The 23,009-nt window shown below is 51.2% G+C and overlaps 1 protein-coding gene across 50 annotated transcripts in view; it reads right to left on the bottom strand.

Moving 5' to 3' along the window:
- Positions 1-23,009, bottom strand: part of TNS1 (tensin 1) — a 241,793-nt gene that overhangs the window by 56,147 nt on the left and 162,637 nt on the right. For 2 of the 50 annotated variants that reach the window (XM_078328479.1, XM_078328478.1), the window contains exon 1: positions 2,442-2,575. The exons of the other annotated variants lie outside the window; for them this stretch is intronic. The gene's annotated coding sequence lies outside the window, so the exon portion shown is untranslated. Of the gene's footprint in view, positions 1-2,441; positions 2,576-23,009 lie in introns of those variants that run through there. 50 annotated transcript variants of the gene reach the window in all.

The raw sequence follows: 23,009 nt of genomic DNA on the forward strand, positions 1-23,009 counted from the left end.
GACCTCTCCAGCTATACTCCAACCCAGTGGACAGTCACTGTCCTAGACCAAGGATCCTTGGGAGATGTGATGAGATAAGGGACTTGATGGACATCCCAAAGCCCATCTGTGGATCCCAAGATACAGCATAAGCATCAAAAAGTTAGGGCGCTGTCTCTGGAGATCCTGTCACCCAGGAATTGTGTGGAGAATGTCAGGCTCCAGCCAGGCGAAACGGGATGACACACTGAACAGGAACTGCAGCTACAGGAGCCTGAGAAGTGGCTCAGACCACCCCACTGGGTTTTCACCTGCCAGGGGAAGTGATGTGAGGAAGGCATGAGGGCAGTGAGGAGAAGCCCAGCCTCTGGCTCCAGGAAGACCCTGGCCTCCTGAAACATTCTGGCATTGGTGGCAGGGACTTCCTGGGGCTCAGTCTGTGACAGTCCTGGCCTCCACCCATGTCAGCTTCCCTTCCCACAGACAGCCGGGGATTGAGGCAGCCCTTTGTTCTGCCTAGCCTGCAGCAAGCTCTGGAACTTTCTCAAGGGGAATGGACTTCCACAGGGGCTCTGAAGATCTGCAGAATCAGGGGTTGAAGAGAAGTCCCGGAACCCCTGAAGGAGAGCCACACAGAGGAGACATAGCCTCTGAAACAGCAAAGAGGGCAGGGGCCAGGTGCAGCCAGAAGATTTAGGGGCACGTTGGAAACATGGACAAGCACAGGGCCTCAGGCCCCTGTGGGCAGGGACAGACCAGTCCATGAGTGACGCACAGACACTGTTTTTCTTCCCACTTAATAGCACACATCGGAGGGAACCCACTGCACCTTCAGAAAGTGAACAGAAGAGAACAAAATTTTTCTTAGGGCTGTGCTGTAATCTTGTCACAGGTGGCTTTGTCCTCTAGCAAGTGACTTCACCAGTGTCACCCACAAGCTTGCCTCTGGACATAGGGAGGGTGGCCCAGCTGGGCTTCTCCTGTCCACCTCCCCATTCCGCTGAGTCCAAGAAAAATAGAGAGGGAGGCTCAAGGCCTGAGACCCGCATGGAGCCCACATCTGAATGTCAGCCTATGGCCTTGAAGATGGAAAAAGTAAGCTTCAGACTGAAATCAAAAATAGAGCCCCTCCCACCCAGGGCTGCCTCCGCTGCTGCAGGCCCTCTAGGGGACAGCAGAACGGGGATCTTTAGGGCCAGGGAGGTTGGCTGAGCCCTGGGGCTTTTAGAGCTGAAGGGCCTTAGGGGAAGAGTTAATCCCCTGCCCACCCCTCACTTTATAGGCTGACAATGAAGCTCAGCAGGCTCAGGACCACCCAAGGTCACCCAGCAAGGAGGTGTAAAACCGAATCCTGGCTCCCGCTTCAGTGTTCTTGTCCCTCATGGCGCTTCAAGGTGAAGATGGCTGGGGCTGGGGTCGTTGGAAGACGGACTCTCCAACTATGGCTGTGGACCCAGAACCACAAGACAACATAATATATGCTGCTTCTGTCGAGCGATGATGATAAATGTGTCCCCAGGCCCTCCTTAGGAAGGACCCGTGGCAATTTTCCCAGATACCATCTTACTTGAATTTATACCATGCCCTCCATAAAAAGGGAGTAGGAGCAGAAAACCTGATCGCAACCTTGACTTCAGTCCCGAGGGACCAGGGGCCCACAGGGTGAGTGATCTGCCCTGCCTCGGACAGCCCACGCCCACAGGACAAATGTGAACGCTCAGACCCAGCCTCCTGACTCTGGCCTGGCCTGTGTCCTCCCTAGCCTGCAGCTATAACCCGAGCCTGGCACTCCCACCCCTACCCTCAGCCTATACGGGCAACAGACACCACAGGTACACTCGGGATGGTAAAAATAGCTCTAGAGCCCACAACAAGCTGAGTCCTTCTCTGCCAGGCCAGTGTGCCAGCCCAGGCACTCAGAGATCCCTGGCCAGAGGGGAGTCAGGCTTCCAAGAGCCCTGCCAAAGTCAGGAGAAAGCCGTGAATGGGAGCCCACAGGAGGCCGGTGGAGAATGGTGAGCACAGGAGGTGCCCCGAAGCTCAGGCCACAGATGCAGGGAGGGAGCATCCCGAGTAACACCTCACCGGCGCCATCCACTCTTCCACCTCATTCCCTCTCCCCATCCTATGTGTGCCCAAGATGAACCATCACCCCAAAAGACTTAGGACAACTCAGACACACAGCCCCCCACCAACCCAGGCACCCTTGGCCTGAAAGCTGTGGCTCTTACGTGTCCCTGAATCAAGTTCAGGAGGGGGACCGTGAGGCCTGTCACATCCACGTCAGACAGCAGCACAGGGGGCCAAGCCCTGCTCAGCAGCAAGCCCTTCCTGCATAGGGTCATGACAGAGCCTGCCCCTCCACACCCTGCTAGCATGGAAGCACCACCCCACAAGCCAGGTCCAGCAGAAAGCCACACAAGGACACTCACAGGCCAAACAACTGCCCAGCAGACACTTACCCTCTGGAGGGAGAGGGAGGAAGCAGAGGGAAGCCTGCTCTGATTTGATCCTGGTGCCCCAAGTTCCCAGTAATTCCTACAGGGCTGCAGCTCCAAGTGCCGTCTGTGTCCTACTCAAGCTCCCTCTGACTGTCAGGGGTGGGAGGAGCCAGTGCCGCCTGCCTGCCCATGTACACACACACACACACACACACACACACACACACACACAAACACAAACCACTCCCTCCCTCCCTCCCTCCACTCTCCTGCGTGCTCTCACCCCAGCTCGGCTTGCTCTGCCTCACTCTGGCTTGTAGGAAGCCAGTGGGATAAAACTCTGTCTGTAATTTCAGCCAGCTGGGTCCCCAGGGCTTCACTTATCATCCTGCAGCTATGCAGTTCTTGAATGACATCACAGTGGCTTCCCAAGCCCTCCACTCCCACCGGCCAGGAGTCAGGAAAAGTGGCCAGCCCAGTCCAGCCCCAGCCCCAGCCCCCGCCCCAGCCCCAGCCCAGCCCCAGCCCCTGCTCAACTCTCACCCAGCACAGTCGAGCCCAGCCCAGTCCCAGGGTCCCAGAACAGCCCAGCACAGCCGGGTCCCAGCTTCATCCCAGCACAGCCCCAGTCCCAAACCCATGGCAGCCCCAGTGCCCTGAGGAGAAGCAGGAGAGGACCTGGGAGCAAAGTGAAACTGAGCCCCCGAGCAGAGAGGCAGGGATGGAAGGGCCAGAGTGGGAGGGGAGAGAGGTCCTATGAGGGTATTGAGATTTATTTCCCCAAATTTTCCACATTTTTTTTCCATTCTCGGCAAATGGAAGGCAGAACAGATGACAACAATTTTCCAGCTGCTGAACAATAAGGTGGAAATCTTTTTTTCCCTCTCTCTCCCTCTCTTTCCCCTCCACAGGGCAGAGTCTAGGAGCCAGGACACTTCCTTGACTTGAAAAAGGAAAAAGGAAAACCTCCCACAGGGCCCTGCACTTCCCAGAGGTGGACACAGGGCCTGAACAGAAGGACCGGGGTGTCACCCTGTAGGGCTCCAGGAGGGGACAGGAGCCCCAACATGATGTTCTCGGTGCAAAGTTTTGGATTCTGGCTTGGCAAGCATGACATTTTTGGGGGCCTAACTTTAGGAAGGCCAGGGTGTGTCTGGCTAGGCATATTGATCCTCCAGGTCACCTGAGATGCTCCAATTGACTGGCTATTGGTATTCTGCTTGTTCCCATCTGTGGAAATCATGAATAGCTGAGTATCGTTTTTCCGAGTTTGCAGTGCCTCACCCTCATTCCCAAGCACCCAGATCCGAGGCAGACCATGCAGCCGAGACACAGGCGAACGGCCCTCAACTTCCTACCATGATCCCGGTGTGCTCTAAAAAGTGCCGGGAGTCCCTGACTGATAAGGAGACAACAGATCCCCACTCTTATTAGCATGCTGTTTGTGACTTATTTGTATATCAATTGAATCTCCCAACCCAGTTCTCAGAGTGGACAGGTGGTGATCTGGGCTTTGTGGCCAGACCAGTGGGAGCCTCAGGGACTGCTGTCTCCATGCAGAGGGCCCCAGTTAGTCTGCGACCCCAAAGTGCTTCCACGGACACAGGCTTGCCCTAAGCAGTGGTCACCCCATCCTCATGCCCAGACCTTCCCAGCTAGGTTAGGTACTGTGGGATTAAGAGGGAGAGCCCTGCCAGGCACAGCCCACCTACTTCTCCCTCTGTTTCCCCTGAGCATGGGAAATCAGACACCTGAGCCCTCAGCCCTTCCTCATTTTCAGTACCCTTCCCTGGCTGTTGCTCTTCGAGAGCAAAGAAAGAAAATAAGGGGAAGAACAAAAATGGTACCCAGTGCCCTGTACCGCCCTATCTTTTCTTTTTCTGTGAGACGGAATTTCCCTCTGTCGCTGGAGTGCAGTGGCACCATCTCGGCTTACTACAATCTCCTCCTCCTGGGTTCAAGCGATTCTCCTGCCTCAGCCTCCCCAGTAGCTTGGATTACAGGTGTGCACCACCATGCCCAGCTAATTTTGTATTTTTAGTAGAGATGGAGTTTGACCATGTTAGCCAGATGGTCTCAATCTCCTGCCATGTGATCCGCCTGCCTCAGCCTCCGAAAGTGCTGGGATTACAGGCATGAGCCACCATGCCCAGCCCACTGCCTTATCTTCACGGATGAGATAAAGTGAGACAGCTTGTCACAGACTTCAAAGAGACCATTAAAATCAGGAAGGTCAGGGGAGGGGAAGCAGATGGGTTCCATGCCTCAGGCTTCGCCTGGGGAAGACCACAGTTTGGACAAACTATGGCAATTATCCTCCTACCTCCATAGAGCCTTCTAGAACTAACCAACAAACCCCAGGCTTCTGAAAGGTTTAAGGCACTCCAGTTCACCCACTTGTCCCCACCCACCCCACCCACAGCAGTGTCAGCAGAGATTCTGTTTGCATACAACCTTCATGATTATTTGCCCATCCAAATAGCATCTACATTATCATTTTGTAAGTTATAAAAATAAACTTCATTTAACTTAAATTAGTTCTAAGCACAATATCTATGATGTGACAGATTCAATGTGCAAAATATATACCTTTTTCCAATATACATCAAAATTAATATTCCTAATATCAGTTCATACATAATTAGCAGTCTGACCCCTGAACCCATACTTTGGAAAACACTACCACACAATAGTTCCTTCCAGTGGCAACCCCAACCAATGGTTCTCCACTACCATCCAGGGGAGCAGCTATACTAGAAAGCCCCCCGCTTTCTAGTATATAAGAACCCTAATCCCCTGACTCCACCCAGAGGCAAATCTGTCTGGGAGGGGCCTAGGAATATGAATTTGAAAATGCTCCCCACTGCAAATAAGAGAGCCAGAACTGACAAAAACTGTTCCTAACTGTATTCAAATGCTTCCAGGTACAGGGATCTCACTGTCTTCCTCCAAAAGCCCAGCTCACCTTTACGGGGCTGTAATAGTGGATTTTAGCTCAACATAGGAAAAAACATCCAGAAGCCCTGTCTTTTCCACTAACTGCCCTTATGGTGCCCAATGGAATGGGTCAGAAGAAACCAATCACTCCCTTGGGAGAGCCCTTCAGATACTGAATGAGACACGCCTGCCCTCCAGAATCTCCCTTTGACAGAGAATGGTTCTCCCTGCAAGTCCCTGAGCCCGACAGAATTTCTGGTTGCTTCTCTGCACTTGCTTCCAGTCGTTCTTGATCACTCTGAAGCAAGGGACCCACAAACATCCCATGTGGGCACCCTGACCTACGAGAGGCACATACAATAGGCCTACCACCAGCCATGTTTTGGAAACCATGCTTTTGTTAATGCAGACTAAGATTCTGCCTAGCTCTGCTCATTCTCATCACTTCAGTATCTGCCAGGTTAAGAACATGGACTTGGAAGTCAAACAGACATTGGTTTGAATACAGAGACTACCAACGACTAGCTTGAGACAACCCTGAGCCAATTACTTGCCTGAGCTTCAGTTTCCTTATCTGTAAAATGGGTATATTAGTCATTGTGTCTCAGAAAGTAGTGCAAAGACTGATAGAACACATGAAAAGCTCTCAGCACAGTGCACAGAACACAGAAGGTATTCCAAAGGACAGACCACTAGCATGTGGCACAGGCTTCCCTGTCTCCCTTTCCTTGCCCTGCGCCCCCTGCTCCCTGAGCAGTACCTCTGTGACCCTATCTCATCAGGCCATATGTATCACACCCAAAGCATAAGCTTTAGGACATACCCTATCTCTGCTCGAAAATCATGGCCTGGAATGCCCAGTACAGAGAAGAGGCTCCCGACATGGTGCAGACTCCAAGGATGTGACAGCGTTCCATTAACAAATACTGAGGCTATCCCAACACTGGTCACTGCCAACGGTATGCCTGAAAATGCATTGCCACTTCCACCCGCAGAGATGCCTTCAGCATCAAGGACCACGTGGAGAGAAGGATGGGCATGACCTCAGCTGCCCACATAAATAGGAAAGAACTTCCTGAGGGCTCGGGCAGAGGGTGGGACATGGCAAATCTGGTTCAAAAAAGGATACAATTCATTTTACCATGTTTCCTTTTTGGGAAAAAAAAAAGACGATTTTTTTTTTTTCTTAAAACAAACTACAGAAAATGACAGGAGAAAAGTCTTTCCCAATAGGGAATGGGTTAAACCAAGCTTGAAAGATGATGGTATTACTCTATCTTCAGAGGCAGCTGAGTATTCCCTGTACCCTTTGAGATGGCCCTGAGCAGGGAAGTTTCATGATACACAAGTTTTAGAGGCAGAGGGGTGGGCCTGGATACTTTCTGGAGACTTCTCAGGTAGGTACCAATGATTCTTCGAGACCCCAGATTTGCCACTTGACACCACACTGTGGGCAGCCAGCCCAGGACATTTGCTAGAGTCCCAGTAAGGTCAAGCCAGAGGATGTGGTGAGTTCATCCGGCCTAACCCACCCACCTGATTTCATCTGTCCAACTCAGGGAGGGGAAAATAGTTTCCCACAGTCACAGATGGTCAGTGCTGGAGTGAGAATGCCACCAGGGCCCCTGGCTCTCCGAGGGAGTCCTCCCCACTGCCAAATCTCAGTCAGACACCATGAGATGAGTGCTGGGAGACTATGAACTCTCATTATAGAAGAACCGCCAATGTCTGCAGGTCTAGCTGTGCAAAGAAAGTGGGACACTGGCGGGCAATTTGATAATGAAGACAAACTCCCCAAATGTAGGTCAAGCAAATACCCCCAATCCCTCTAAACCATCCTTCTGGCCAGCAGACCTATGGCTGGAGCCAGGTGGCCAGGGCCCCTCACTCACACTGAGGGGTCTCTCCAGGGAGGAAGGCTGTCCAGCCTCCATGGCCACCCCCTCCCGAGGCTTAGCCCCTTCCTGTCAAGCTCTTTCTTTTCATTGGTAGGTATAAAGCCACATTCCTGCCCTGGCTCTTTGTTCTTTCTCTTAAAGAATAGAATGGCTGAGTGTGTTCGTTTCCAAGCAGCCCCATCCCAGGACAGAAGGAGGAAACAGAACAGAGTGTCTCCAGTGAAGGGAGAGATCAGCTCACAGAGATGAGAGGTTAGAGGAAAGAGAAGCACCTCCAAGGTAGCCAGGGCCCCCCAGGGAACATGTGACAATAACTGCAGATATTTGGGGCTATCGCACTTGGAAGAAATACTCCTGCTGTCTAATGGATAGAGGCCAAAGATGCTACTAAGCATCCTACAATACACAGGACAGACTCCACAACAAGCAATTATCCAGTCCCAAATGCCAGCAGTACCGCAGGTGAGAAGCCCTGAGCTAGACTGAGGGGTGAAGGAGCTTAGAGTAGAACAGTCTGATCTCTGAACTGAGACTCAGGAGTCTTGGGCTTCAACCCCCACTGGGTCACGACTTCACTGCTTAACTTTGGGCATGTGATTTCCTTCTCATGGGACTCAGTTTCCAAAGTGGTAAAATGAGCGGGAGGAGATAAGCTTCAAACCCTAAAACTTCTGGTTCTATGGTGGACAGCCATCAAGGAAGAAAAAGGGGTGGCTGGAGGGAGTAGTCAGGGTGGGGGAAGGAAGTGGTCCCCCAAGACAGGCATGGCGTCAAGGTCTCAAACACCTGGGAATAGAGGGAGGAAGAGCCCGCTGCCTGGGGTGGGCACAGCAGCTGCATATGTGATGAAAACATGTCCTTAGACCTCCCCAGGACCTCTTCCCTGCCTCCCAGCCCAGTGGACAGGGAAGGCAGGGCCACAGGAGCAGGGCAAGCTTCAGGCATCCCTGGCAGGGCCTTAGCCTTCCAGGGTCTTCAAACTCCCCATCCCAGGAAGGCAGTGGGAAGAGCCAGGCCCAGAGAATAGGACAGGAGCCCCAGTGCCAGAGGATTACTCAGGAAGGGAATTGTCAACACTCAGGCAGATGTCCGTGTTGGATGAGGGTCAGAATATATCCACTCACTGCCCTCCTGCTTCTCCCCACCCTTACTGCTCCCAGGACATGGACACCATGTCCGTGGCAGTCCTCACTTGCGGAGGATGGAGGGAGAATTGGGAGAGGGGATAAGGGGCTTTGGGAGTGAGGGTGAAGGAGAGGGTAGAATGGAATGAGGCAGGCACGTTATTGACTATGTACCTGCACTTTAATGGAGGTCCCCTTGTTTGGGTCCATGACTGCCTTTCGAAGTGGGCATTATTATGCCCATCTTCCTGATAAAGAAGCTAAGGCTCGGACCTTGCGGCTTGCTCAGAATTACATTGCCAGTCTGACTCTGACACTCATGCTCTTTCTGCTTCCCTTCTGGGAAGCAGAAACCAGAAAGGAGATGGAGGAAGCAAAGGGTCAGGTCTTAGAAGATGCAGCAAGAAAAAAGGAGTGGAGAGTGGCAATAAAGTCACAATGCTGGTTTATAACAAACTCCAGCAGCCAAGTGAGCACTGTCCCCATCAAACCGATTCCCCGGGAATTTTGTGCATTCATCCTCACAGTGCTACCAGGGCATGCTTTCCAGCAAAAGCATTTCTGGAAACAAGTAGAACACTGCTTCAGGGGGGTTTATAATTCAGACAAATGAAACCATCTCTGCAAGTGAGGCCAATCACTTATTCTTGACCCAAAACAGGTCTCAGCATCCACATATAAGTTGGGTTACCAAACTAGCTGGGCAGTTTTATCATTACAGCTCCCAAAATTGATGGCTGGGGCTACGCAGTGGGGCCAGAGGTCCATGTGGTTCCACATAGAGAGGTGGGTGTGTGCGGAGGAGCCCATGTGGTTCCATGCATAAGAAACAGGTATGTACAGAGGGGTCCATCTGGTTCCATGCATGAGAGGTGGGTATGAATGGAGGGGTCCGTGTGGCTCCATGCATGAGAGGTGGGTGCGCGCAGAGGGGTCCATGTGGTTCTATGCATGAGAGGTGGGTGTGAGTGGAGGGATCCATGTGGTTCCATGCATGGTGGGTATACACAGAGGGGTCCCTGTGGTTCCATGCATGAGAGGTGGGTGTGTGCAGAGGGGTCCCTGTGGTTCCATGCATGAGAGGTGGGTGTGTGCAGAGGGGTCCATGTGGTTCCATGCATGAGAGGTGGGTGTGTGCAGAGGGGTCCCTGTGGTTCCATGCATGAGAGGTGGGTGTGTGCAGAGGGGTCCCTGTGGTTCCATGCATGAGAGGTGGGTGTGTGCAGAGGGGTCCATGTGGTTCCATGCATGAGAGGTGGGTGTGTGCAGAGGCGTCCATGTGGTTCCATGCATGAGAGGTGGGTGTGTGCAGAGGGGTCCATGTGGTTCCATGCATGAGAGGTGGGTGTGTGCAGAGGCGTCCATGTGGTTCCATGCATGAGAGGTGGGTGTGTGCAGAGGCGTCCATGTGGTTCCATGCATGAGAGGTGGGTGTGTGCAGAGGGGTCCATGTGGCTCCATGCATGAGTAGGTGCAGAGGTGGGTGGAGGATCTGGGTGGGTATCTGCTTCCTTCCCTAAATAAGTCCATTTAGGCCTAGGCTGAAAGTGACTCACTCATGCAGAGGCCACCAAACCATAGAACACAGGCCTACCTAGGAGACAGGAGCCAGGACACCACCCTTGGGCCTTTCTGTTTTTGCATCACATAAGGAACACCCATCTGCTTCTGGAAGGTTCTCAAGCAATGTACAGACAGAGATAGGAAGAAAGGGAAGAAGGAGAGATCTGAGAAGCTTTGAGCTTTCATATCAAAATCTGATCTCACTGCCCCTAGAAAAGGAGAACACATATCCAAGAACACTTTGCTGCGAACAATTTTTTAAAGCAATCAAAGGCGTAAGTCTCAGATGAGCAGCCAGGGCATTGACTGGCTGTAAAGATGTAAAGATCAGGCAGTCTGAAGCTCCCCGCACCCACCAACAGCTCTGTTGCTGCTTCCCCAGGAAACAGGGAGATAAATGGCCTGGGGTTGACCACCCTGGCCCAGTATCCTGGAGCCAGGATTGTCTGAGGCAGGACACCTCATGTCCCTGAGGGATAGTCTTGTGAGTGCAAATGATGCTTGAGCAAAGAAAGGGGGGGCAGGAGAAAAGGGACTTTGGGGTGAGACTCCTGAGTCCCCTTTGCATAAGAATGAGCCAGGGCTTAACCCTCAGTTTGCCTTGTTTACAAGCCATGGTCACTCATCCCATCTAGACAGATGTATGGGGTTAAAGGATTCTCCTCAACTTTCAGAAAATCTAGAAAATCTAGTTCTGGCACCTGTTTCTGTTTCTCGGATTCCTCAAAGGCAAGAGGGTTCTCCTGAATGACAGACCTCCATCCTTCCAGCAGCAGCTAAAACTCACCTCTCCAATTCTGTCCCTAGACCTTTAACCAGCCACAGTGTAACAAACAGACCTAAAGAAAATACTGGTCAGGTGAGGTAGCTCAAGCCTGCAATCCCAGCATTTTGGGAGATTGAGGCAGGTGGATCAGAAGGTCAGGAGTTCGAGATCAGCCTGGCCAAGATGATGAAACCCCATCTCTACTAAAAATACAAAAATTAGCCAGGCATGGTGGCAGGCACCTGCTAGTCCCAGCTACTTGGGAGGCTGAGACAGGGAATTGCTTGAACCTGGGAGGCAGATGTTGCAGTGAGCCGAGATCGTGCCACTGCACTCCTGCCTAGGAGACAGATCGAGACTCTGTGTCTCAAAAAAAAAAAAGAGAGAGAGAGAAAGAAAAGAAAATGTGGTCTGGCTGCAGCTGCAGACTGGGAGCCAAGGGGCCAGAATCCTAAGGGGTGAGTTTGGACAAGCCTCAGTTTACTCCCCTGTGCAATGGCTGACAGCAAGTAGGGGATTCCTAATGTCCTGTTTGGATCTTAATCCTCAAGGATACAACTCAGAGAAGACACTCCACCACCAGGCCCTGTTTGGATCCCAGAGCCCCTGGACTCTGCGGACCTGTTTCTCTTCTCCTACTTGGTCCTGCCCGGGTGGCTTCAGGCTCCAATCTCATCTGAGACTATTTCTGCAGCAGCCATGGAGCCCCTGAGGCTAGGACAGAAACAGGGACTTACAGGAAGTCTGTAAATACACGCCAGGCTGCAGAGGTTCCCAGGCCATGCAGGACAATCAAGGGGCTGATTTATTTTCATCGGTGAAATGCTGAAACTCAATCCTGGAGCAAGATGACCCGGCAGACAGCAGCAGGCAGCTCCTCACCCAGAGCAGAATTAGCTAGTCCCCAGCCTCCCAGGCAGAGGGAGGAGACAGGGAGAGGGCCGAGGCTGACCAGCTTAGCCACTGTGGCTCCAGATCCCTTGGGCTGGCCTCTCCCCTCCCCCATCACTAGCCTGCAAGGGTCTCCAGGACACAGGCACAGCACTGGGCAGAGCTGTACAGGCATGCTGCCCATTTTTACTCACCTCCTGTTCCCTAGGTTCTCAAACCCCAACTGCATGGGGCAGAAGGGCAGGGATCCTCAGGATTCCTACCTTGTGAAAAATGGTGAGAAATGCTATGCTGAGAAATGCTGGGTGTCAGAATCCAAGCTCTATCCCTCCCTGGCTGCGTAAACATTGGTAAATTACTTAAACTCTCTGTGCTTGTTTCTTCAGCTGTGAAATAGGAACATGAGTACTTAGGTCACAGGAGAGTTGTGAGGAGTACAAGAAATTATGGGTACCTAACAGTATCTCACATATGGGGGAGGTGTACATTAAAGGAGGTCAGGTGGGGAAACGATTCTCCTCATCCCCAGCCAAATCACTGACTGGGAGCATCAATTAATACAATCCTTACGAAGGCCAATCTGGACCTGCTTATAAAATTCTTTGCACATATATTCTTCCACGAGCAATTCCACTTCCAGAAATCTGTCCTACAGATAGAGTTACCCAAATGAAAATGGTATATGTACAACACTATTAACTGCAGCATTTTTTGAAAACAGCAAAAGATTGGAAACAACTTAAATGTTTCCATGATGTAAAGGCAGTTTTAAAAACATAGTTATTAAAACATAGTCCTCACATACAGTGGAATAGTATGCAGCTGAACAAAATGAGAAGACTCTTTACCTGCTATTATGGAAAGATCTTTATAAGGTATCATTGGACAAAGAGGCTGAGGGCAAAACCAAATCCTTACCACAGCTACCAGACCCCAGGTCATCTACTCCCCATTACCTTATCTCCCAACACAACCTCCATTTGGTCACACTGTCTTCCTTCCAGTTTCCCAAACATCTCAGGTAGGCCCCTGCCTCAGGGCCTTTGCACCTGCTGTGCCCTCTTCCCATAATGCTCTTCTCCAGATATTTGTCTGGCCAGCTCCTGCACCTCCTTCAAGTTTTGGCTCAAGTGTTACCTCCTCAGAGGGCCTGGACTGACCAACTCCCCTTTTTAAAACCATCAACTCATTCAGTGCCCCCATTCCCAATCACCCTTACTTTGCTCCATTTTTCCCAGACTATTTCTTAACTTCTAACAGGCTCTGTTATTTCCTTATTATGTCTTTTTAAAAATGTGTTATCGTCTGCCTCCACTAGAATGGAATCTCCACATGGCAGGGATCTCTGTTTCATTCATTGTTCTGTCCTCAGCATCTAGAACAGTGAGTGACTGGCACAGAGTAAGCCCTCAGTAAACACTTGTTGAATGAAGAAGCAAATGTGACTGAGGATAGCTTATGTACCAAAGAACGTAGATGATGTGGGTTTTTTCCTTCTCTTCATCTTCTTCAATCGCACGGACTCAAGGTTAGGCCTATCCTCATGTCATTCCCACCCTTCCACATGTGGAAGAGTTTTCTCAAAGGGAGGAGGCCATAACCTGCAGTCTGGCCGTCAGTGATGACCAATGTCAGGGAGGCAGGACCCCTGAGCAGAGGGAGTGAGTCACACCTGGGGATGGAGCCTGGCATTTGGATGATGATGGGGAAAAGGTTCACAGACACCTAGTTCTGCATAGTGGAAAGAACGCTGGACTTGCAGCCAGAGGCCTCAGTTCAAAGTCTAGCTCAAGAACTGGGATGGCTGAAGGTGAACTCAGGGAAGTATTTTATAAGATGCCACCCAAGGTCAGGTAGTGGTATTAGCAAAAGCTAATGCTTAAACAGTGTCTGAGCTAGGTACCCGCAGATTATTTCTTTTAATTCTCAATAATAAGACAGGTACTAGCCTTCTCCCTACTTTACAGGTAAGAACACTGAGGCTCAGAAAGGCTAAATAATTCACCCAAGGTGAACAAAAGGCAAGAGGTAGAGCTAGGGCTCAAGCCCAGACAGCCTGAGTCCCAAGGCCATGCTCCCAACCACTACAGGGCCTCCCAAGGATCTTCCCACCTAAAGATTATCACCTCCCAAGGACATGGGTTCTACCCCCTCCAGCCCACTCTAAGATACAGTCCTTAATTTTAATAAAGGCAGCCTATTACTGAAGCTATGTGAGTTCAGTGACTTTGGCAGGATTTTAGAAGGTCTCACGCCAGGGAGAGGGACATAGAGAAGAAAGAAGGAGATTTATAGGGGATGAATCATCCATGAGCAGCTGAGGAAGTAGAGGGAGGGTTATCGAAAGGAAAAAGGACTGATCATTCGCCAGACCTCAGATCCCTTGAAACCTTTTCCCATAAACAGCCTCAGAGTTGCCCATCAGACAGAAGGCAGGGACTGGGAGAGTGAGTGGACCAAGAGGGAGGGGGTCTGCTGCAGGAAGACGGGGTGCCAGGTAGCAGGCAGGGGAGGGAGTGAGTAGATGCAGGCAGGCTCCAGGGAGGATGCTGCCTCTCCAAGACTGATGGAGAGATTGGCCCCAAAGCCAGGCCAGGACAATGAGTGAAGACAGCTCAACTTTGCCAAAGCAAACCAGCCTCCAAAAGGGCAGGGAGGAGCACCCAAGGCCTGAATAGATCCAGCAAAGAATCATCTGGAATAATCCAGAAAGAGGACCTTTACCACAGAAGGCTAGATGCTGCTGTGAGCTGAATAGGGAGGCTGGACGGCTGGAGCCTGAAGGCAAGAAATCCCACTGTGGGAGCCACACACCCACAGAGCCGGGGGTGGCATCCACCCACCCCCACCTGCATGGGGCTCTGAGTGGCCTGGTGGAGTCTCCCCAGGTGGCCACACAGGGAGGAGGTGAGGACAGGCCGCACTCAGCCAGCCAAGTCCACTAGGGCAAGAGACGCAGGCTCCATGGACACATCTACTGTGGGTTTGGTGTGGTTTCTTTTGTAAAAGTTGCTTTGAAAAACTGAAAACCAAACAAAGGAGAAAAGAAGCCCCTGCACCCCTTCAATAGCAGAGAGGCAGGTGGAGCCCCAGGACTCTGGTGAGGGCTTCCAGGCCAGCTCAGCTCAGCTCCTGGGAGCAGCGGGGGCCCCAGGGAACAGCAGCCCCTCCCTCAGCCCCACACTGCAACTGTTCTCACCTCCCTGGTCTCCTGCAAGGGTGCCCTGGCCCTCAGCTCACCTCTACCACCTCCAGCATTCCGCTAAGATCCCACCCACCCCACCACAGTGACCAGAGCAATTGTGTGAGGAAGCCAGTCAGATTTAATTGCTTCTCTTCCCTTTTACTTTCCAGACTTTGAGCAAAGTTGTTACGCCACTTTTAAATCTGAAAAACAATTCTGCCTTCAATGCCATCTATCTTCCCAGGGGCCCTTCGAATCAGACCCTCTGCAAAGCCAGCCCCTCTGATCATAATCATCCCCAGAAGACATGGCACTTGATGGAACCCCTTCCCCACAGGCTGCGGGTCAGAGTGGATACAGCGCCAGGCTCTCACCCCCGCCCCATCTCCAGACAGCCCCAGGGCATAGCTTTCTATGTCCCCAGGACTTGCACAGTGCCCACCACCCAGCAAGTGACCAGTGAAGTATTTGGAAGAAGTAAGGAAGGAAGGAAGGGAGGGAGGGAGGGAGGGGCGCAAAGCAGCTTTAGGTGGGTAAGAAAAAGCATTTGATTGATAGAAGCTTAAATTTCTTTTCTTAGATATGATTAGAGTTGGTATCTTGGGGTCTTGACAGGCCCAGATAGCTTGCACTCGTCTACAGGTCTGGCAGGAGAGGAAACAGGGAGGGAGGCTGAGGGGGAAAGAGTACACGTTCCCCCGTCCCCTGCCTCAAGCTGGATATTTGAGCACAAGAGAGCAGACTGTGCCCAGAGCTCTGGCTGGCTCTGAGCACGGCTCCGGCCTCCAGCCTGCACCCGATGGCAGAGATTGCAGAGCACCAAAGGCACATTCACTCGTGAGGGTATTAGTTTACCCTGTGTTGCATGGGCAGAGGCTGCTCCCCAAGCCTGCCAGCTGCCTCACAGAGCAGGGCCAGCTAAGGGTCTGAGGGCACTGAGACAGACCCAGCGCTGCTCGACAGGGGACAGTGTGAGCAGGTGGCTGGCAGATGCTGGGTCAGTGGTGTCATCTTTTTACCCGAAAGGTCAGGCTTGCCTTGTATTTGAATTCTCAAGACTCTGATTGTGCCAGTGAATCAGGAGAAGACTCCCCTCTTGGAGAAGGCAAAGGAACAAAGAACGTTCCTCAAGAAGCTGCTTCATCCAGGCCTCTGTCTTGGCCTCTATGCAGACCAGCACACACTAAGATCCACTCCTCTTGCCCCTCAACGTCTCTGCCTAAGGGGGCCAGGAGGACAAGAGGGCCAATCTCCCTGCCACAGCTGATTCACCCTCTCACAGTTGGGAATTTCTACCAGGCGGCTAACCCAAACCTCTCCTGCTAGTCTCTCAGCCCTTTGTCCTATATGATGTGATAGACCAAGGACAGAAGCTTTCAATAGCAGCTTTGAATTTCTCCCTCCCCTGCTACTGCCCCCACCACCTTGAAGGACAGATCAGGAGGGCTGTCCCCTCTGGGGGCCAAGTGACCATTTCCCAGCAAAATCAGTTCAGGGTCGAATCCCAGGCTCTCAGCACCCACATACAGAAACTCGCCCCTGAAGCCCTCTGCTCAGACTCAGGGGGCACAGGTATCATTCCCTGGGAATCTTGGACTATTTCCCTGAGTTATCTGGGACCACCTGCAATCCTGTACTCCCCTCTTCTGCTGGTTCCTCCCACATCTTACTCAAAAGTTCAGAAGGCAAGAATGTCAGACCCTGAGAAAATACATCAAGGGCAAACACTGTGGTGTACATGAGTTCTCTCCCACAGCCCCACCCACAGTGAACACAGGGACTCTTCTCCCCACTGCTGAACTGTCTCACTCTCAAACCCGGGGACACCTCACCACTCTCCCATCTGGCCTGGGCCCCAGGAGATGAAGGGAGACAGGGCTACACACACCCGGGGCTGGCTGGAAGGCAGAACTCATGGGCTTTTTCGCTGCTGTCATCCAGGGATCTGAAACTCAGCCTCCCTTTCCATATAATGGGGTAGCCCTTCCAGGTCAATCCAGGCACCTCTTCTAAAGCTGAAAAGACAACAGGCCACACAGCCCAAAGCATTTTGGGCTACAGATGAAGATCACAAAATGATAGGTAGCAGTGTAGATCCCTGACTGGTTCCAGACCTGCCATGTTGGAATCCTGCCTTCACCATTTTTCCAGGACGCTTCCTTGGATGAGGTCCTTAACTTCACTGTTTCTTGCCTCAGTTTCCTCATCTATCAAATCGGAACACTGTTTGTGACCAGATGTTCATGTGAAAGTACTTGAGTCTCAGTTTTCAAAGAGGCCTGAGGACAATGAATGGCACATTTCAAAACTAAGGCAGGAGATCACCATGCAAGGCTTGTAGAAGAGATGACTGATGTCAAGAAGTGCAAAGACCACCCAGAATGGGAGAACACAGCTGCAAATTATATACCTGATAAGGGACTTCTTGCCAGAATATAAAACAAATACTTACAACTCAATCATGAAAAGACAAAACAAAACTTTAAAAAGTAAACAGAGGATAGGGATGGACATTTTTCTGAAGAAGATCCATAATGGCCAATTAACACGTGAAAAGATGTTCAACAGCATTGATTCTTAGGAAAACACAAATCAAAACCACAATGAGATACCCTTTCACGCCTACCAGGATGGCTAGAATCCCAAAAACAGAAAGTAAGTGTTGGTGACGATCCAGACAAAGTTTCATACATTGCTGGTAGGAACGCCAAATGGTGTAGCCCCTTGGGAAACAGTCTGGCCATTCCTCAAATGATGACACACGTGACCCAGCAATTCCACTCCTGGCTGTCAACCCAAGAGCAACGAAATCCTAAGTCCACACAAAAACTTGCACATACGTGTTGATGGCAGCATTCTCCATAAAAGCCAAAAAGTTGAAACAATGCAATGTTCATCAGTTGATGGTGAAGTATGGATACACATAATACGGTACGGCCTACACTAGAATATGACTCCCCAACAAAAATGAATAAGTCCTGAGACATGTTACAACATGAACGAACCTTGAGAACATTAGGTCAATAAAAGAAGCCGGACACAAAAGACCACCTATTGCATCATCACTCCACCTACCTACAATGTCCAGAACAGACAAATGTACAGAGACAGAAAGTAGATTAGGGTTAGGAGTTGGGGGCAGAAATGGGAGTGGCTGCTGCTGGTTATAAGGTTTCTTGGGCTGGCGGTGATAAATTGTTCTAAAATTAGATTATGGTGATGGTTGTACTAGCCCGAATATACTACAACCCATTGAATTGCACACTTAAAACCGGTAAAGTTTTAAAGTATTAAATTATATCTACACAGCTATGACGTTTTTAAAAAGAGCGTGATGGCTGAAAAGTGTTTTGTGGCTCCAAACTATACCGCCATACACATCACGCACACACATACATATCAAAGGTGTGAAAAGATCAGGAAGTGGAAGACAGTAAGAGGGATTGTGGAGAGCATGGTGTTTGGCGGCAAGACCCACCTTGCTAGAGGCATCTCCTTCATCTCAGTGAGCCTGCTCAGAGGCTCAGCAGGTGCCCGCAGGCGCACGGAGGATGTGAGAGGCAGGGGCCTAACTGTACTGCAGGAACAGGGGCAGGGCCGCACTGGCCACCTCAATCCCCGTCTTTGCGGAGGCCAAGAGTGTTGATGATTTACTTTGGACCAAGGTAAGGGAGAGCCAACCTGGGCTGCCTCAAATGCTGTCCACGAGGGCCCCCTGCAGGGGTGAGAGATTTCAGCAGGAGGAGGCTGGAGGGAGAGAGGGATGACTGGGCTGAGGAAGGGGGTCCTGAGCATCTGAACGGAACCACATTTGCCACCCAAAGGGAACAGCAAAAGAAAGACTTTTGGGTAATTGGACAGGGGTCTCCCAAATGTCCACAGAAGTGCTGTAAGAGAGAAGCCAGATGGCATGCAATGCCTCCAGAATCTTCCACTGGCAAAGAACCTAAGACACACCAATTTGTGTCTCTGTCTCCACACAGAATATGCCTGTGCAACCTCACCAGGCAAGAAAGAATACTCTGGAATGTTCCCCCTTCCTAACCCTAAATACATAAGTCAGGAAAACAGAAAGAAAACTTAAAGATCCTCCCCACCCATGACCCGTCACCTCCTGTCCCCCTCCCCGCTCCCACACAGCAGCCAGGTAAGCTGACAAGGGAGAGAAACAAGTTCACCAGCACCGGGCATATTTATTTATTACCAACCAAAGGACCTTGTATTACCTAAGAGTGACTAGAAAAGGGATGGAGTTTTCCCTAATGTCATTTAGGGGAAGGGAAAACATAGAGTAGACTTAAATAGGGTTGCAGTACACAAAACACATAGCTTTATAATCACATCCTTCAAGTTCCACTTATTCAGCTTAACAGGTACAAAACAGCACCCACCTACAGGTGTTCAGAAAGGATTCATCAAGAGAACATACAGTCAGTGGTACCAGCACCCGGTAAGTGCACAGTGCCATCATCCCACGGTCATCATCAGCAACAGCATCCTCACCATTGTTAGGGTTTTGGAGCTGGAAGCCCTTCTTGGACTCCATCCTCCTCAATTCACTGATAAGGAAACTGAGAACCAGAGAGGTGAAGTAATTTTTCCAAGGTCACATAGCAAATTGATGTCAGAGGCATGTCTCCTGACTCTCAAGAGTGGGGCTCCCAGAGCAGAGCCAGCTACAGATGGTTCCCAGAGAGCAGAGTGGGAAGGGGAATATGGGCCTTTTCTTAAGAGGAGAGGGCGCATTCAAAATCACATCTGGGTCATCTCTCTCCAGCAGCTCAATGGCAATAATAACAGACACAAATCACTACCAGCATAGCATGCACCACTCTGCTTGTCGCATTTCATGTATATTACCTCATTGTATATCAGACAATAATTCTGTACGCAAAGTACTGTTATTGAATCCATTTTACAATTAAGACATTTGGGTCTCAGAAAGCTTAAAACCAGATCTTCTGATTCTAGGTCCCACAGCCTTAATCCCTATACAGGAGATTGGTCTGTTCAACCTCATTTCCAGCTTCTCATCTTCTAACACAACTTCCTTGCCCCCTTCAAAGCTAGGCATGGGTGTGTGGCTTGTTTTGTAGGCATTACAAGATGAAGCTGCCCTCAGCCTAGAGTAGCTGTGATGAACAGAGACCTTGCTGACCCTCAGCAGACACATAGCATGAGCAAGAAATATGCTTTTGTTGGGGTAGGCCACTGAGAAGGTGGGACCATTTGTCACTGTGGCATAACTGAGCCTCTCCTGACTGATAACACCACTAAGCCATGATTCTTCCCGCTCTGAGCCCATGGGTTGGTTGGGAAGGTCTGAGAGGGAAGCCTGGCAGGCCCCTCTTAGCTCCTCACAAGTCACGAAAAGACGCAATGCTTGAGCTCAGTAGAGAGAAATACTATGTATTCCAACCCTCACATTTTATAAGGAATAAAAAGGATCTACGGAAAAGGAGTTACCAGAGAAACCTAGAACCCAATCTCCTGCCTCCCAGGCCAATGTCTAACCATGCCAGTCTATCTTTCCATGTCTCTCATCTATTTCTTTCTTTCTCCTTCTTGCTCTCTGCCTGTTTGCTGTATCTCTTTCCTTCCCTCTTTCTTCTTTCAAAAAAAAATATGTGTGTGTGTGTGTGTGTGTGTGTGTGTGTGTACATATATATATCACAGAGTCCTTGGATAAGCCCAGCTCATGAGAAGTCATCACAGAGCAGGGATTCCTGGCTCCAGGCAGAGGCTCCTCCCCAGACAAAAGCACTTGGGGAGTGGACAGGCACCCTGCAGAGCTGGAAGGTCTCCCCTGAGGTCTGAGAAGCTTGGGCACAAAACCAAGGCCTCCTGTCACCAGCCCCCAGTTCTGGTGGGATTGCCCATGGAAACAAAGGAAGGACTGATGGGTGCCAACCAGGAGAACCCCAGAGGTGACGTGGACACCAGCCCCTTACCCTTGTCAGCCAGGCTGGGAAGCTTGTCATTCCCCACATGCCCCTGTCCTTTGTTGCTGAGCAATCTGCTTTCTGAGAGCACCCCTCACTTGCCCAACCCCATTCCTCACCCTCTCTTTTGAGTCAAGAGAAACTCTAAACAACTGACATCTGAGGAAGTCACAGAAAGGTGGGGGTGGATGAGAAGGCAGGGAGGGACCCAGGCCTGGTGAGCCTGCGGGCTTCTCAGGGGCACAGCGCAGCCCACATCCCTTGGTCCAGGGCTTGCTTCTGAGAACGCTTGCCCTGGAGCACTACAGAGGAATTTGGAGCCTGCTCTATTCTGCAGAAGCAAAAACACAGCGCCACCCCTACCCATGGGGACCTGGAATCTGGGCACGGGGTGTCAGAACTCAGGCCAAGCTGCTAATGGGGCTTCTGGAGGCTGTGAAACTGGTGTAAGCCAGAACACCAAGATGGCAGACCTAACTGGAGAAAGGCAGAGGCGCCCGCAAGGGGGGGAGCAGACCTCTCCCCACAACCCATCCTTGACCCTCCCTTCCTACCCACTCAGTATCAAAGGCCAGGGGCATCCAAATACATATGACCCGGAAAACGCCCTCTCAGGTGTGATGAGCTGAATTCTTTCCCACTCAGATTCCTGTGTTGCAGTCCTAACCCCCAGCAGCTCAGAATGCCACTGTATTTGGAGATAACGGCCTTTAAAGAGGCAATTAAGGTGAAAAGAGATCATTATGGTGAGCTCTACTCCAATATGTCTGGTCTTTTTTAGAAGAGATGAGGATGCGGATACATGCAGAAAGAAGACGATGTGAAGACACAGGGAGAGGACAGCATCTCCAAGCCAAGGAGAGAGGTCTCAGGAGAAACCAGTCCGCCGAAACCTGGATCTCAGACTTGTAGCCTCCAAATCTATGAGAAAATTCATTTCTGTGGCACAGGCTCCCCAGTCTGCGGCATTTTGCTGTGGCTTCCCGAACGGACTAATAATACTTCAGGCATGAGGCTCACCAGAAGGCACTGCTCTGGAAGTAAAGGGTCCCCAAGATGGCAGGCACTCTGCTGTTGGCCACTGTCCCATAGCAGAGAACATCATCTGGTGGGAGGTCCTTGTTACTGAGCTTCCATTTGATTCTTCACCCTCATCATGCGCCCCCTTCTTCTGGCCCAAGTGCAGGTGAGCCCAAAGTCTCTATCACAGCCTCAGTTTGCTACACAGAGGCACAGCTGGACCCGTCCCACAGTGAAACAGGCTGCCCTGTGTGGTTGTCTGTCCCTGTCATCATTAGGGCTTGAGAAGTGGGACAACCGCCCTGAAGGAGCCACCTCAATGAATTAGGGGTGTGGGTTTGGGGGTGCTGATAAGCTGAGCTCCAAGGGAGGTAGAAAGGGATTTGGATTCCAATATCAACTCCACCTCTTGTCTCATGACCCCAGACAAGATTGCTAACCTCTGCCTACTTCCAGGGTCTTCACTCAGGATATGGGGTTAGTACAGGCTGAGCTGAGCTAATGCCAAGGAGGATCCATACATGGGGGTTTCCTGCCCCTTTGGCAAGTCCCTTCCCTCGTGGGCTTTATGACTGGCCTGGCCCCCTGAGCCTGAGAGGTCAGCCTTCAGAGAATAGCAATTCAACAGAATTTGGGAGAAGGCTCTAAGTGTCATAGTGCTGCAAGCTGTAAACTTGAACTTGGAGCTGGGTTGGGGGACTGCAGGCAATGAGGAGAGAGTTAAAAGCAGAGCAGTTCCTGAGCTAAAGGTTAAGTCAGGAGCAGCAGGAGGGCCTCCTGGGGGACCAGGAGCTCTGAGCCTGGTGCTGGCCATGCTTCACTTCCAGGAGAAGGCAATGTGGGGACACAGGCCGCACAAGAGGACACAGGCCAGAGATGACATCTGCTCCTGACTGCCTGGCTCAGTGCTCCCTGCCCTCCACTCCTAGTCACCTGGTGGGCTTCAGAGGGAATGGTCTGGCTTCTACTAGCACCCTCCCGCAGTGGGCCTGAAATAGAAGAGGTAGGCAAGGGGCCACTTTCAGAAGTGGCCCCAGGTCACCTTGGACATGCATCCCTCTACCTGTTTGGAGAAGCCAGCCACTCATCAGAAGCATTCCAGAGTGAGAGGCCCACACTCTTCTCTGTGGGTGGGGCAGGGGCTGAGCTGTTGCCTGCACTGACATTCTGCCTCAGAGCAAGCCCAGTGCCTCCGGGTGCCATGCTCCACGCACAGCCCCCCCTCACTTAACCCTCCCTCTTCCTAACAGTCAGATGGGTGACC

The sequence above is a fragment of the Callithrix jacchus genome, chromosome 6 (assembly GCF_049354715.1).
Source record: "Callithrix jacchus isolate 240 chromosome 6, calJac240_pri, whole genome shotgun sequence".
Lineage (NCBI taxonomy): Eukaryota > Metazoa > Chordata > Mammalia > Primates > Cebidae > Callithrix > Callithrix jacchus.